The following is a 13,615-nucleotide window of genomic DNA, read 5'->3' as shown; positions in this document are numbered from 1 at the left end:
TTCCAGGGCCAGGCTCTCAGGCACAGCCTCCTACCCATCCCATGGCTCAGCTCCTGCCCAACCCTCCCCCACCACTCCCTCTTCCAGGAAGCCTTCTTGGACTGACATCCCCAAGGAAGTTCCTTAGATGCCTCAAAGTCCAGAGCTCCCTGCAGCCACTTCTTTCCCACTGTGGCTGCCACGCTGTCCCTGAATGTTTATCTCCTCTGTGGTCCAGGACCTCTTGAGGGCAGCCCAGTCACCCAAAGGAACGGATGATTCTCTTAACTGCTGATGGCCCACACTGCATTTCCCTTCAAGGCAGCCCAGCAACCTGGGGAAGGAACACAGTGTGGTGAGAAGAGTCCTGCCCAAGGCCACCAGCCAAAAAGGGGCAGAATTGGCACTTGCACCCAAGGACTTTGCTTCAGCCCTGAACACAGCCTCTAATCCTGTACTGTCCAATGACAGCCACTAGCCCCATGTAACTATTTAAATTTGCAGTCATTAAAATTTAATAAAATAAAAATTTTACTTCCTCAGTGGTACTAGCCACATTCCATATGTTCAACAGCCACATGAGGAAGTGGCCACCATAGTAGACATCACAGACCCAGAACCTTTCCATCACCACAGAAAGTTCTGTCAGATGGAGCTGCTCTATCTTGAACTTCCATGGAGTCTCGCTTCTTAAGGTCTTCAGGTAGACTTCCTTCGGATTTAGACTTCTTTTTTGTTTGTTTGTTTTCTTTTTTTGAGACAGAGTTGCATTCTTGTGACCCAGGCTGGAGTGCAGAGGCGTGATCTCCGTTCACTGCAACCTCCACCTCCTGGGTTCAAGTGATTGATTCTCCTGCCTCAGCCTCCCGAGTAGCTGGGATTACAGGGGTACTCCACCATACCTGGCTAATTTTTGTATTTTTAGTAGATTTTAGCTAAATTTTGTATTTCCAGGCTGGGTGAAAGGGAAAGTTTATTCCTCAAGGGTGCTGGGCCCCTGGCCTGGCCTCTCAGAGCAACAATTTTTGTATTTTGTATTTTTAGTAGGGTTTCACTATGTTAGCCATGCTGGTCTCAAACTCCTGACCTGGCGATCCACCTGCCTCGGCCTCCCAAAGTGCTGGGATTACAGGAGTGAGCCCTGCAGACTTCTTTCCCTAGGATTCCCAGGCAGTTTTACAGCTACCCTGGGCTTTCCCTAGAACCAGGGGAGGGAGGATGGGCTAGCTGAGTCAACTCCCTCCACCCCAGCCCCGCCTGTCTGCCCTGCCTCAGGAGAGGAGGGACAGGCTGAAGAGGAGGAGAGGAAGGTAGGACAGGGCACTTTGTCATCTGGCCTTTGGGCCTCGCTGCCCTCCCCCATCAGTTGCTCAACACCCCTCCCCCACCCTGCCCACCATCCTCATCCTCATCCAATCCCAAGGACAGATGGGGGCCAGCAGAGAGGGAGAAACATGACCACAGTGAAAGCACTCTCAAGTGGTAACACAGTCCTGGGGTCACAGCTGTGTCCCCCGAGGCCTGGTCAGTCTCTCATGTCCAGCCTTGATGTCTGGCCAGACCTGGGCTAAAGTGAGTCTCACTTGGTAGGGGGCGGATACTTCGGAATCCTAAGGAGAGATGGAGGAATCTGTTGGTGCAGATTATTCCAGCAGACACACCACAGTTAGAAATGCAGTCATTCTTGTGGTCGCTCATCCATCCATCCATTCAACACACATTGATTAAGCCCCCACCATGTCATGATGTAATAGGAGGACGTAGAGGTGGGCAGTGGACTCCCTAACCGGATTGACCAGGTAGGGACATGACTGGTGGGCTTAATCCTCGTCCCAGGATAGATGAAGGTCCTTTGTTTCTGCCCAGTGGTCCGAGCAGGGTGGACACCTCCAGCCCCCTCCCCGCACACAGGCACACAGGCCGGCGGATGGGTGTGCAGACACACACACTCCCAGCTGCTGCCAGAAACCCCCCTCCTGTGGTCTCTCTGGCCAATCACAGCGCTGAGGAGTAAGTCCCACTGTCCGGTGGCCCCCAGGGAGTGTATTAGCACATTTGAACCGCTCAACCTGCAACTGACAAAGCCTGGGGCCTTGGGAGAGGACACAGCAGGAGGGGTGGGGGCCTGTGGGGAGCTCTCCTCCCTTCTGCCTCTCATGGGGAAGCTCAGGACTAGACGAAGCATTCTGGGGCACAGAGGAATTTGGGGGCCCCAGCTCCAGCCGTGAATAAGCGATCCATAAAATCCCAATTTACACACTCACTGATCAAACAGCCCATCTACTACCCCAGGAGGTTGGGGGTGGCTCCTGGGCCTCCCCTGCTCTCAAAGAAGGTCCAGGGGAGCTGGGAACTGGACACAGGACACAGGCTCCCAATGTTTTCCCTGCAGACTCAGTCCCATTCCCAATCCCCCTGAGGGGCATCCATGCCAAGGGCGTGGGGCCTGCCGGTACCCCCAGTGACCTGGCTGCCTTGGGATGGGCTGGGGGGCTGCCTCAGTCAGGCAGCCATCTTTGTCCACCCTCTATGAATAACAGCTCCTTTTTTCTCTTGTGTTGCCCTGGGGCCACCAGGCCTGACTCCAACCTCATCAGAGCTGCTAATCACTTTTCCAGCTCTCCTCTCCTCCCCACCCCCTTCTTCCCAATAGCTCCTCCACGTTTTCTCTGGACCCTCCGCCAGTAGCTGCCCTGGGATGCTCAGAGCGCCTTCCTTCCACAGTCTCATCTCACCCCAAAGCTAGGCAATATCCAGGAACACAAGGGGCTCCAGGCTGGTACTGTGTTCCCAGCCCATCTTCTGGGAGACAGCAGGTAGAGAGAAATAGCCTTGTTATTAACCTAGTCCCTGCCACCAAAGAAAACACAACGTGTCTCCCTCTTGCCTAGGTGTTGTTTCCTCCCCTTGGTTAGGCTGCCTGCAATTTCACCAAGAGAACACCATTTTGGTTAACAAGGATTCTCTTTTAAACCAAATGGAACCTCTGGGAGGCTCCAGGCTGTCAGCCAGTCACACCTCCAGGAGGATTAGCAAGGCTGATTCTCCTTCTCCCTCCCGCCTGCTCTAGGTGAGCTGCATGGGCCATTAGAAGTGTTCATGGAGGCCGGGGAAAGCGAGTCTTTGGGGCTGGGAATTGCCCACCACACCGCACCCCACTTCTCACTACACGTGAGCTATGTTGGAACAGGTCAGAGACGATGTCAGCTCCCGGGCCCTGGGGGAAGAAAGGAGTAAGGGCTGCCCTGTCTCTGTGCTTCCCAGAGGCCACTGCGCACTGGGCTGGGGGCTGGATTTCAATTGTCTCATTCAGTCCCCTCAGCAGACTGGTGGGAGGATTGTGGTGTGAGCCTGTACTATGGTGAGACACACCCCTTCCCTTCTCCCCTTTCTCCACTTCACTGGCTGCTCCAGGTACCCCACCCCAATAGAGTCTGGACCCATTAGTAACCTGGTTAAGGCAGATGTCTGAAGGGCAACCTGAAAGACTGACCCACGGCTTGCAGGGGTCTCTGAGCCCACTCCAGCAAGCCCTTCCTCCCTCCCATGACTCAGGCATTGCAGGGAGTGAGCACTGGCCTCAGTGTCAGCCTCTGAGATGTGGGACAATGTCTTGATCTGTTTCCTCCATTGTGAAATGGGAGATGGAGAGGCAGCATCTCCCTCACAGGCTGGCCTGAGGGCAGTGAAGGAGAGGTGGAACTTTCCTGACTCGCTGGAGGGGCCACCTGTGCAGGACCCGGGGCAGGCTCCAACTCGCTCCTAGAGACTGGCTAGGTGCAGTGGCCTGGGAAAGAGGTAGGGGCTGCTCTCCAGGCCCAGAAGGACCCCACTGATTTGACAGAGGACTCCAAAGAGAGAACACAGTCCTGGAGCTGCCTGCGGGGCCCCGGAAGAGCGCTGCCTTGCAGGAGTGAGTTCCCTGTCCTGCCCTGACCGGCTGACCATCGCTGAAAATGTAGTCCCAAGCCACAGCTTCCCAGGATGTCCTCGCCTGACCCCTGGCTGCTCTGACCTGTGTCCTGGGACATCTGTCACCAGCCTCTCCTCTGCTAATAGAGGGAGGAGCACCAGGACCCTCCCATGACCCTCCCAGCCCACCCTCTGCCACTTAGAAACTGCCAGGCAAGTCTCATGCTCCTGCTTCAGGTCCCTCTTGACAGCCCACTGTGCCCAGACGTAACTTCATCTTGAGCCACATTCTTCACTGTCCCCGGAAATCTTAAGAGGAGATATAGGAATCTAGGTGAGAATCTTAGGACCCTCTGGGAGGGTCCACAGAGACCTCAGACTCAACATGCCCAGGGAAAATATCTCCACTTCCTCTCTCCAGATTCCATCTCTTCAGCTAGGCTGGAAACCTAGGATCCCCCGTGTCTGTCTCTCCAGCCTCCACTCATCTAGCGGGTCATGAAGTCAGGTTAACACTCTCTCTCTAAAACAACCCACAGCTCTCATGTTCCCCACAACAGCTGGCCCCACCTCTGAACTCCGTCTCTGTTCTCTGCTCTCCTAATCCTTCTTCTGTATAGATCCTAGGATGGTCTTTATGTCTAAAACAGAATCAGCTTCCTACCAAGCACAGAGACGAGATGCTAAACCCTTCAGCCTGGCACCAGAGGTGGATGCGTCTGTCCTTCCTTCCAGCTTCAGGCCCCTTCCAACTCCTCCAGTCACATCAGCCCATTCTTTCTGAGGCTGTTCCTGTCTCCCTCTTTGGTGCCCCAAGGCATGTCCTGGGCATTTCTGCCCTTGCACTCCAATGCCCAATTTAGAGGTGACATCACTTGTTAACTGGGTTCCCATTCCCTCCGCTGCTCAGTCAGCCGTCTGTGAGCCCTGGTGCAAGTAGCTCTCTAACCCTTTCTGCAGCTCTCTCTCTATCTACCCTGACCTGCCCCTTCCCAAAGTCCCCTCCCTCAGAAAACATTCCCTGACACACAGTGGTAGAAAGAGCAGGGCCACTGGGAACGAGGATGACCTGGACTTTTTAATGATAGTCATGACTTTTGTCAGCAATTATTTTTTAAAAAGATGACTTGCTTTTTCATTGAGGAACAGGGATTTGCAGTAGTCTCTGCGCTTTGTCCTGTCTGGAGTCAGTTCCCCTCCCGGAGGCTCTGTTTCTTGCACACAATGCAGCCTTGCACCTATGCACTCAGTGCACTGAGGAGAGGGCACAGGTGCTCAGTGGAGGCCACTGTGGGCTGTCGTCTGTCCACTTGGGGCGCCCCTGTGATCTGGGGCTGGCAAGGTCATTCCAGTGCCTGTCTCCTCTTGGGTCTGCATCTGGGGCTCCTCTTTGCTTGGGACTTGGCCCTGCATGGGTGTGAGATGGAAGATGAGGCCAGAGCTCTTCACCACTTTCAGACTTAGGCCCCTTTCGCAGTCTGCAAAACTTGTGACCTGTTCTCGAAAATACTTTCTCAACGAATAAAAGAAAAATATATGGGACTACAAAGGGAATTAATAACATTGGCTGGGCATGGTGGTTCACACCTGTAATCCCAGCACCTTGGGAGGCTGAGGCGGGCGGATCATCTGAGGTCGGCAGTTCAAGACCAGCCTGATCAACATGGCGAAACCCTATCTCTACTAAAAATACAAAATTAGTCGGGTGTGGTGGTGCTTGCCTGTAATCCCAGCTACTTGGGAGGCTGAGGCAGGAGAATTGCTTGAACCCAGGAGGAAGATGTTGCGGTGAGCCGAGATCACACCATTGAACTCCAGCCTGGGCAACAGAGCAAAACTCCATCTCAAACAAAAACATTGGAATACAGTTATCTGCAGAACTCCTCAGGGTCATGGACCACAGGGCTCAGCCCAAGAGCCTAGAGTCTCCTGGAGTCCCCTCCCCATAGCCAGTTTTAGGATCCAAGGTCTGTTTGGGTGGCATGTGGCCTCCAAAAGGCTTAAGCCTTAAGTCTGGGTGATCCTGTGTGCCCTGGCCCCAAATATGGCCCCTTTCCGTGCATGGGGGTGGGAGGGAGACATGCCCCCACAGGGCCAGGCCTGACCAAAGGCGAGGAAACAGGCCCAGGCAGCCCACCCAGAAGTCCCCAGCAGCTGCCTCGGCCCCTCCTGCCCTCTTCCCAGCCCTGGGGGGGCTGAGCCGAGTAACTCCAGCTATGCAGCCCGGCCGGTCCACCTGGGTGTAAGTGGGCAGGGCTGTCCTCAAGGGGGTGGCCCCCCACACTGCAGGGCCACAGGGACACAGAGGGAAAAAGATACTGGGGGGAGGGTGCTAGAAAAAGACTGAGCGACCACAGCAGCTCCTGTCTGTCTGCTCCCGTATGGGATTCTCAACACAAGCCAAGTCCAGCCCTGAGTGCTTCACACACATCAGTTCATTTAATCCGAGCGAGGACATTATTCCCATGTTGCAGATGAGGAAACTGAGGCTCGGTTAACTTGTCTAAGTCACCAAGCTGGGACAGATGCCACCCCCAGCAGTCTTGCTCCAGATACTTCTCTGCCTGCCACAGCAGGTGGTGGTGTTCCCACCGAACAGCTGAGAAAACCGAGGGAGCAGTTCATTGCCACCCTCTTCCGCAATCTCCCCTCCCCACCCAGCCCTCCTCTCTTGAACCCCCTCCCACACTTAGCCACCAACCCCAGAGCTTAGCGTATCTCAAACTTGTTCTCATGGAACTAAATAAATCCTTGCCCAGGTCTGAGAGGTGCTGGCCTCAAGGCTAGGACCTGGGACTCTGGTTAGGGTCTCAGCCAGACTCTGCAGAGAGTGATCAGAAAGGGCGGCAAGACTGAGACTGTGCTCAGAGGAGTGGGGAGGAGAACGGCTCCCGAGGCCCAGATTTCTGCAGGACTGTGGTGGACCCTGCAGCTCTGCACGGCCCCTCCTCCCCTTTTCCTCAAAAGAAGCATATCTTCCATGAAAGATTTTTGGCTTCACAGGACTTGGCCCCATCTGAGAACACATGAGCCATCTCTAGAAGTGCTGAGTCCCCATCAGTGGAGGCACTTAGCACCAGAGAATGCCTTTCCTGGGAGGGGCATTCCCAGGCAGGTGGAAGGGCTCTCCCCTCCTTTCCACAGTTCTTCTCTGATAGCTAACGATCACTACAAACTCAACAAGTCCCAGAATGGACTCCTGACCTCCTCCTACCTGAACCTCCCAGCTGCCTTCCCCATTTTAGGCAGCTCCTTTTTTCTCAACAAGTGGCTCAGGCCCCAAAACTCAGGCCTGAAGAGGGCCACAGTGTGGAAGACAATGGTACAAGAATGGCCAGCCCATGCCGGACACAGTGTGCCTGGAAAGGAAGCCCCTTCCTAGAGGAGCGAGGACCCGGCCACTGATGAAATGCGGTCTCTCCAGAGAGCAGGGAGGAAGGCGCAGCTTCTCCTGGTGTCCAGAGAGTTCCCAGGGAGTCCCTCTGCTCCAGCAGAAGCCAACAGACAGGCTGGGTGTGGAGGGAGCCGCATGATATGAGGGCTGGGGAAGCGGGATCCTTTTTCAGGTATAACCTAAATCCTACTAGTTTTCTTTCCCCACTGGCCTGGAAAGAACAAACACCTCCAGCTTCTTAAGCATCCAAGGGTCAAATAGGGCAATCGGCTGCAGGTGGACCCTCCCCAAGCAGTGGCCCTTGTCTCACTTTGCTTCTAATGCCCACCGACACAGCCTCCTGCAGGAAAAGGCAATCTGCTCAGGCCTCCTCTGAGGCAAGCCCCTACTGTCAGATGCTGGTCCTCCCTGTTACAGCCTCTGAAACCTGTCCTGTACCCTTCCCATAGCCTAGAGCCTGCCATTCCCCAGCTCACATGCCCTCTGTGGCTTCCTTCTGCTTAGAGAATGCAGGGACAGTGGTCCTAAAAGTGTAGCTTGTCCCTTTGGCTCTTTGCTGGTCCCCAACATCTTGTGAGCTCCTTGAAGGTGGCACCACATCAGAAAATAATGGTTGCTGGATGAATAGCTACCTGGATAAAATATTCAAGGCCTCACAGCCATGACACATGCTAGGCGCTTATGGCAAAGCAACACCAAAGCTGGGGCCACTCTTGGGCTCTCCCTGGCCATGTGGGAGGCTGCAGGTGGTTAAGGAAGCCAAAGCATAAAAGCCCCAGCTCAGAGCCTGGTCCATAGGTGTCCACTGCATGTGTGGGGAGGCTCACGAAGGCCGATCCTGGCTGGGCAACCACGGGAGCAGCTGAGGGTCACCCAGAGCCTTGCACAGTACTGGACACAATGCACAGGTGCTCAACACAGGTTTGTTAATAGTAAATGAAATCTCGTGGCTCACGTCTGTAATCCCAACATTTTAGAAGGCCAAGGTGGGCAGATCACTTGAGGTTAGGAGTTTGAGACCAGCCTGGCCAACATGGCAAAACCCCATCTCTACTGAAAATACAAAAAAATTAGCTGGGCATGGTGGCATGCATCTGTAGTCTCAGCTACTCAGGAGGCGAAGGCAGGAGAATTGCTTGAACCCAGGAGGTGGAGGTTGCAGTGAGTGAAGATCGTGCCACTGCACTGCAGCCTGGGTGACAGAAGAGACTCAGTCTCAAAAAGAAAAAGAAAAAAAAAGAGTCAATGCAGCCTCTTTGTCACATCTTCACATCCATCCCTGATTAATCACAACACTGGGCTGGGGACCATGTGGACCATGTGACTTGAGTCTGCCCTGGCAGTGAGAGGGGACAGAGGGAGGTATGCTGCTACCTTCCAGATTCCTGTAGGCAACCATGCTGCCTCTCCTCCCGTCCACCTCCCCACCCGCTCTCTGCGCTGACTCCATGTTGGAGGGGACTTCAAAGATGGTCTGGCAGCCTGGTTGCAATGTCTCACACCTGTAATCTCAGTACTTTGGGAGACCAAGATGGGAGGATCGCTTGAAGTCAGGAGTTCAAGATCAGCCTGGGCAACATAGTGAGACCACCATCTCTACAATTTTTTTTTAAGATGGCTTGGGCAAGCACTGTTGTGGGCCAGAACTTTTACACACACATGTCCTTTCCCCATCCCCACTCCTACACCAGAAGGTCATTCTCTGGAGTCCCTGGGCCCTGAGCCACTAAGCAGGTCACCAAGGTAGGCTTCAGAATCAAAGGGGCAGACTATTTGAAACCAGGGCCACATCACCATTATACAAGGTTCTTATCCTCATTTTAGAAATGATGAAATTGAAACCCAAACAGAAGAAGTCACTTGTCCGGAGTTACATCTGATTAGCAAAAGGGGGTTGCTGAAGCCCAAGGCTTGGTCTCTAGGGCAGGGGTCATGACTGGTCATCATAAAACGGGGTTGGGGCTACGGAGGCAGGCCATGGCCACTGCCCAGCTCTCCCACTCACTGAGAACCCCCACTCTACCTCCGGCCCTGAAGATGAATATTCCAAAGGCTGACACTGTCCATACCTCGATGGAAAAGGAAAAGACAGAAGGCACTCAGGGGGTTTGCACTGCAGTCTCCTTTCCTTGGCTGAGCAAACTGGGGAAATGCCGGCCTCAACAGTAACCACAGCCCGGAGCACCTGCACCTAGAGTTATTCAAGACTAGGACTCAGGTCTCCCAGCTCCTGACTCCTTTCATCCTCACAATATCCTGCTTAGGAGGTGGACACCATTCTTCACTCTATTTTCTCACTTCACAGATGAGATACAGAGTGTTTAACAAGTGTGTGGAAGCGTTAACTATGATTCATCAAGATGCTTATGAAACTGTTCAGAGAAGAGCAATTGCCACTTGTTCCTGGAGACAAATGGACCCTAAAAAAAAAAGTGCCTGGATAGCCTCTCTCCAAGCCACATAGTCAGAGATGAGATGACCAGCCCAGACCCTGACCCAGCCAGTGTGAACTCTTCCCACTTAAAGCCTGGCCTAGCACCTTGGTCTCATACCCTTGGTACCTTGGTTCTGGCTGTCCCGCTGCCAGTAATAAGACTGTGGAGTGAGCAGTGGATGGGGAGGTCAGGAAACCCAGGCCACAGGCATGACTCTGCCCTCAGCACATCAGAGAGGGCTGGACTGGGGTAAGAGTTTCTTGACATAAGGTCCCCATGGGCTTCAGGGGATCCAAGAACCCTCTAAAGCAGAATGCAAAGTCTGGTGTCGATTAATGGAAGTGCATTTTTCTGGGGATGGCTTTCATCAGTGCCTCCAAGGGCTCTGTAAATCAAAAAAAGTTATGGACCCCCAGAATGGTTAATCTTGGAGGCCCTTCCATGCCCTAGTATTCCTGGGTTACATATAGGCTTAAACGTGAAGTACACTCCCCATCCTTCAAGGCCAATTCAGTGGCTGCTCTGGGAAGCTCTAACACATTTCTTGCTGCTTTGTCTGAAGGGAAAGGCTGGAAGCCCAATGCCACAGAGCCTGGCAGGGTCCCTCTGCCCTGATCTCCCTCACCAGACAGCCAGCTCCCAAAAGGGGGTAGGACCAGCCCAAGGCTAAGATGGCAGATGCCAGCACCCCACGCTTGGCCTTTTGTGGCTCAGCCCCCCCACACACACACAGTCTCTGTCCCCTGGAGAGCAGGGGGTCTTAGGGCTGCAGAGCACAGGGGCCCCAGGGCCTGGAGTCCACATCTCCCTGCTGCAGCCCTGGAGCTTCGCGGAGCCACACTCCTTCCAGGAACCTGGTTTTCATTAAATCAGGTAAAGGAGTCGTTAACTGCCAAGTCCAGAAGAGGCAAAGTTCTGCTAGAAGGCACAGGGAAGGTGAGGGAGACCAGCCTGTCCCTTGCCCTCCCTGGCTGACCAACGGCGGGGGGAGGGGGAAGCAGGACTCCTAAGGGTCCAGCAATGGCAGCAGTTGGAGCTGGTGGGGAGAGTCGGGGGAGTCCTGGCCCAGATAATAAGCAATTGTTAATGTGATCCATATGGATTCTGACTGGCCTCTCTGTTTAACAGGATGATAATGGCAGGGAAAGAATGCTGGTCTGTGGGGAAGGGAAGGGGCAAAGTCCTCCCCGGACTTGGGGGGATGGGGTAGGGTCATGGGGAGGAGGAGGAGGTGAAGAAGGGAAAGGGAGAGGAGGAGCCCCACCCAGGGGTCTCCACCACCCAAGAGCACAGAGCTTTTCACCTGAAAGTGGCCAGATTCCATGCTATGCAGACTGCCTGGCTAAAGACCCTTACAAAACCCCTTTTATTCAGCCAACCAATATTTATGGAGCACCCACAAGGTGTCAAGCCCTGCAGCAAGCCCAGTGGGGGCAGGGCCAGGGAGTACATGCTCCACTGCAGTCAAAGCCCAGAGTGGATCCCGCCACAAAGGCGGAAGGGAGCACAGGTGCAGGCCACGGAGGGAGGAGCAAGTGACAGAAGCTCCGGGCTGGGGAGGTGATGCGGAGGAGTCACACATCCGAGTTGGGCCCTGAAGAATAAGGAGGTTGTGGAAAGACAGGGACAATGGGGAAGGCATTTGGCTGGAGGAACAGCGGGAGCAAAGGCAGAGAGGCGTGAAATTGCGTGGAGAGAGCCCTAGATCTCAGCAGTAAAGCTGCGTCCCTGGCAGGGCAGGGAGGGGAGTCATGATCCATAAAAAGCTGTGGCCATGGGTGAGCAGAAGAAAGTCAGGAAAGGGCTCTCCGACGCCACACTCAGTCTGGGTGGCTCTCCCCAGCTTTCCCCCAGGCTGGCACTGGAATTGACAGTCACGGGATCCTCACCCAGCCCTCAGCCACACCACGGCCAGAGAATCGGGCAGGGCCTCCGAAGCCAAACTCATTTCTGTGTCTCTCGGCTCCTTCTTTTTCTTCTTCTGGGGTGGGGGGGGGACAAGAGGAACCCCCCCAGGAGTGCGGGTCATCTAGGCCTCCCCAGAAGCAACTCCTCTGCCCCACACAGCCTAATTCCCTTTGGCCCAAAAGGGCTTCTCCCAGAAGATACTACAGCGAGGACACGAGGGTCGCTCCCGTCTGCCTTGGACGCCAATGGAATCAAGTGGAAAGAAATGAAATGGTGTTAAACATGGGAAAGGGGATTTACGAGGCCTGTCACCCGTCCAGCACAGCCACCCCAGCAAGCCCCGCCCCTTTCCTCGCCCACCCCAGGAAGTCCCGCCCCGCCCCCTGCCCGCAGCTCGCTCGGCCGCCCCGAAACCGCGTCCCACAGCTGGGTGGCGGCGGCACCACAGCACCGGGCTGCCCGGCGCACCCATCCTTGGGGGCTAAGTCACAGCGGGGAATGGCGTCGGCTCCGTACTGAGAGGCTCGGGGAGGCTTTAGAAGGATGCTACGGGATTTCGGGGTAGGCTCCGGGAGGGTCTGGGACTCTCTCTGCAGGGTCAGAGGGCTTCGCACCGTGCCAACTGCGGGCCCAGCCCACTCCAGAGACGGGGCGGCTCCACAGGGGAGGCCCCACGGCCCAGGAACCGGGAAGCCCCTCTGCGCCGTAAGCCCAGAACTGGGCTGGAACCGGGTCCCCACTCCTCGCTGTCCGGCCGAGAGCAGGAGACCGCTCCGCCGCCACAGCCCGAGCGGACGACAACACAAACATTCTTCCGTCCTCTATTCTCCTCCAAATTAGGTATCCATGGAGACAGGGCCGGCAGCCTGACAGCCCTACGGCCTAATCCTGATTTAGTGACCGTCCCTTTAACAGCCCACCCACCCGCCCACCCACCCCTGCGTTCCGGGCTGCAGCTGGGCGCAGGGTCCAGGCCGCGCGCTCTCTGCCCGGCGCAGACCCCTTCCCAGACCTCCTCCTCCGGCGGGGGCAGGGGGACCAGAGGTGCTGGAGAAGGGGACCAACATTTGTTGATCACCTACAGTGCACCTACGTGCTCAACAATCTGCGAAGGACCCTTTGCGGAGGGGGGTCGCTAGCATGCGAATCTCTGTGTAGACCAGGAGAGGGCTCTTGCGGTGGGGAAGTTTGAGGGGCCCTCTCTGGAGAGCTGGGAGATCCGGGGGTACCCCTTGTTTCCTGTAGCCCCAGGGTGAAGGTGAGTACCGCCTCCTACAACGCCCTGACTCTGAGATGGGAGCTCTGTTCTCCCAGGCCAGAGGAGAAGACATGAGGAGGGTGGGCGTTAGGGGCGCGGGGACCCTAAGTAGCCTCGGTCTCCTGTCACTGCCCGGTCACCATGCTGGGAAATCTCCGGGCCAGTAACCCAGCCCCCACCCCTCCCACACACACAGGGGCCGCTGGACAAAGACCTGACGGAGTGGGAGGGGCCTGCGGGCCGGCCCTCGGGCTCAGGACGCTGGATCCTTCTGGGACCCGAACCCGCAAACCCTGGCTCCCCACCCCCAGGCCAGCAGACGCCCCCAAGCCGGCTGCTCGCTTTCGCTGCAGCCTCCGCACTAGAGGGGGCTGTGAGACGGGTGCCCGTCGGCGGCCGGGCGCCGATCCCCTGCTCTGCCCGCCCCCTCCCCCCGGGAAGTGACCCTCGGCTCCCACGCACCCGCTAGGGTCTCTCGCCGGCCCTGCCCTCCGACCCCCGCCGAGTTGAACCCCGCGACCCGCAGCCCCCGCCCTCTCGGCCCTCTCCGGCCCCGCGCTGGCGGACAAAGCTCCGGACACCCCGACCAAACGGTCACCTCCCCCCGCCCCATCCCGGCCCGCCCGCGGCCCCGTACCTCGGCATCACGGCCGGGTCCTAGGTGAGTGTGCGCGGCCCGGGGGCGCGTCCGGCCCGGGGACCGGGGCGGGGCGCGGGCCGGGGACGACA

The 13,615-nt window shown here is 56.3% G+C and overlaps 1 protein-coding gene across 1 annotated transcript in view; it reads right to left on the bottom strand.

Annotated features, from left to right (window-relative positions):
- The window catches only part of FIGNL2 (fidgetin like 2), a 28,578-nt gene extending 14,974 nt beyond the window's left edge, over positions 1-13,604 (bottom strand). The window contains 1 exon segment of the mRNA XM_017861560.1: positions 13,524-13,604. The gene's annotated coding sequence lies outside the window, so the exon portion shown is untranslated.
- Between the last annotated feature and the right edge of the window lie 11 nt (positions 13,605-13,615).

This window comes from Rhinopithecus bieti, unplaced genomic scaffold (assembly GCF_001698545.2).
Source record: "Rhinopithecus bieti isolate Rb0 unplaced genomic scaffold, ASM169854v2 scaffold_56806, whole genome shotgun sequence".
NCBI classification, from domain to species: domain Eukaryota; kingdom Metazoa; phylum Chordata; class Mammalia; order Primates; family Cercopithecidae; genus Rhinopithecus; species Rhinopithecus bieti.
Note: the sequence above shows the minus strand (reverse complement) of the source record. Positions and strands in the feature narration are given on the sequence as shown.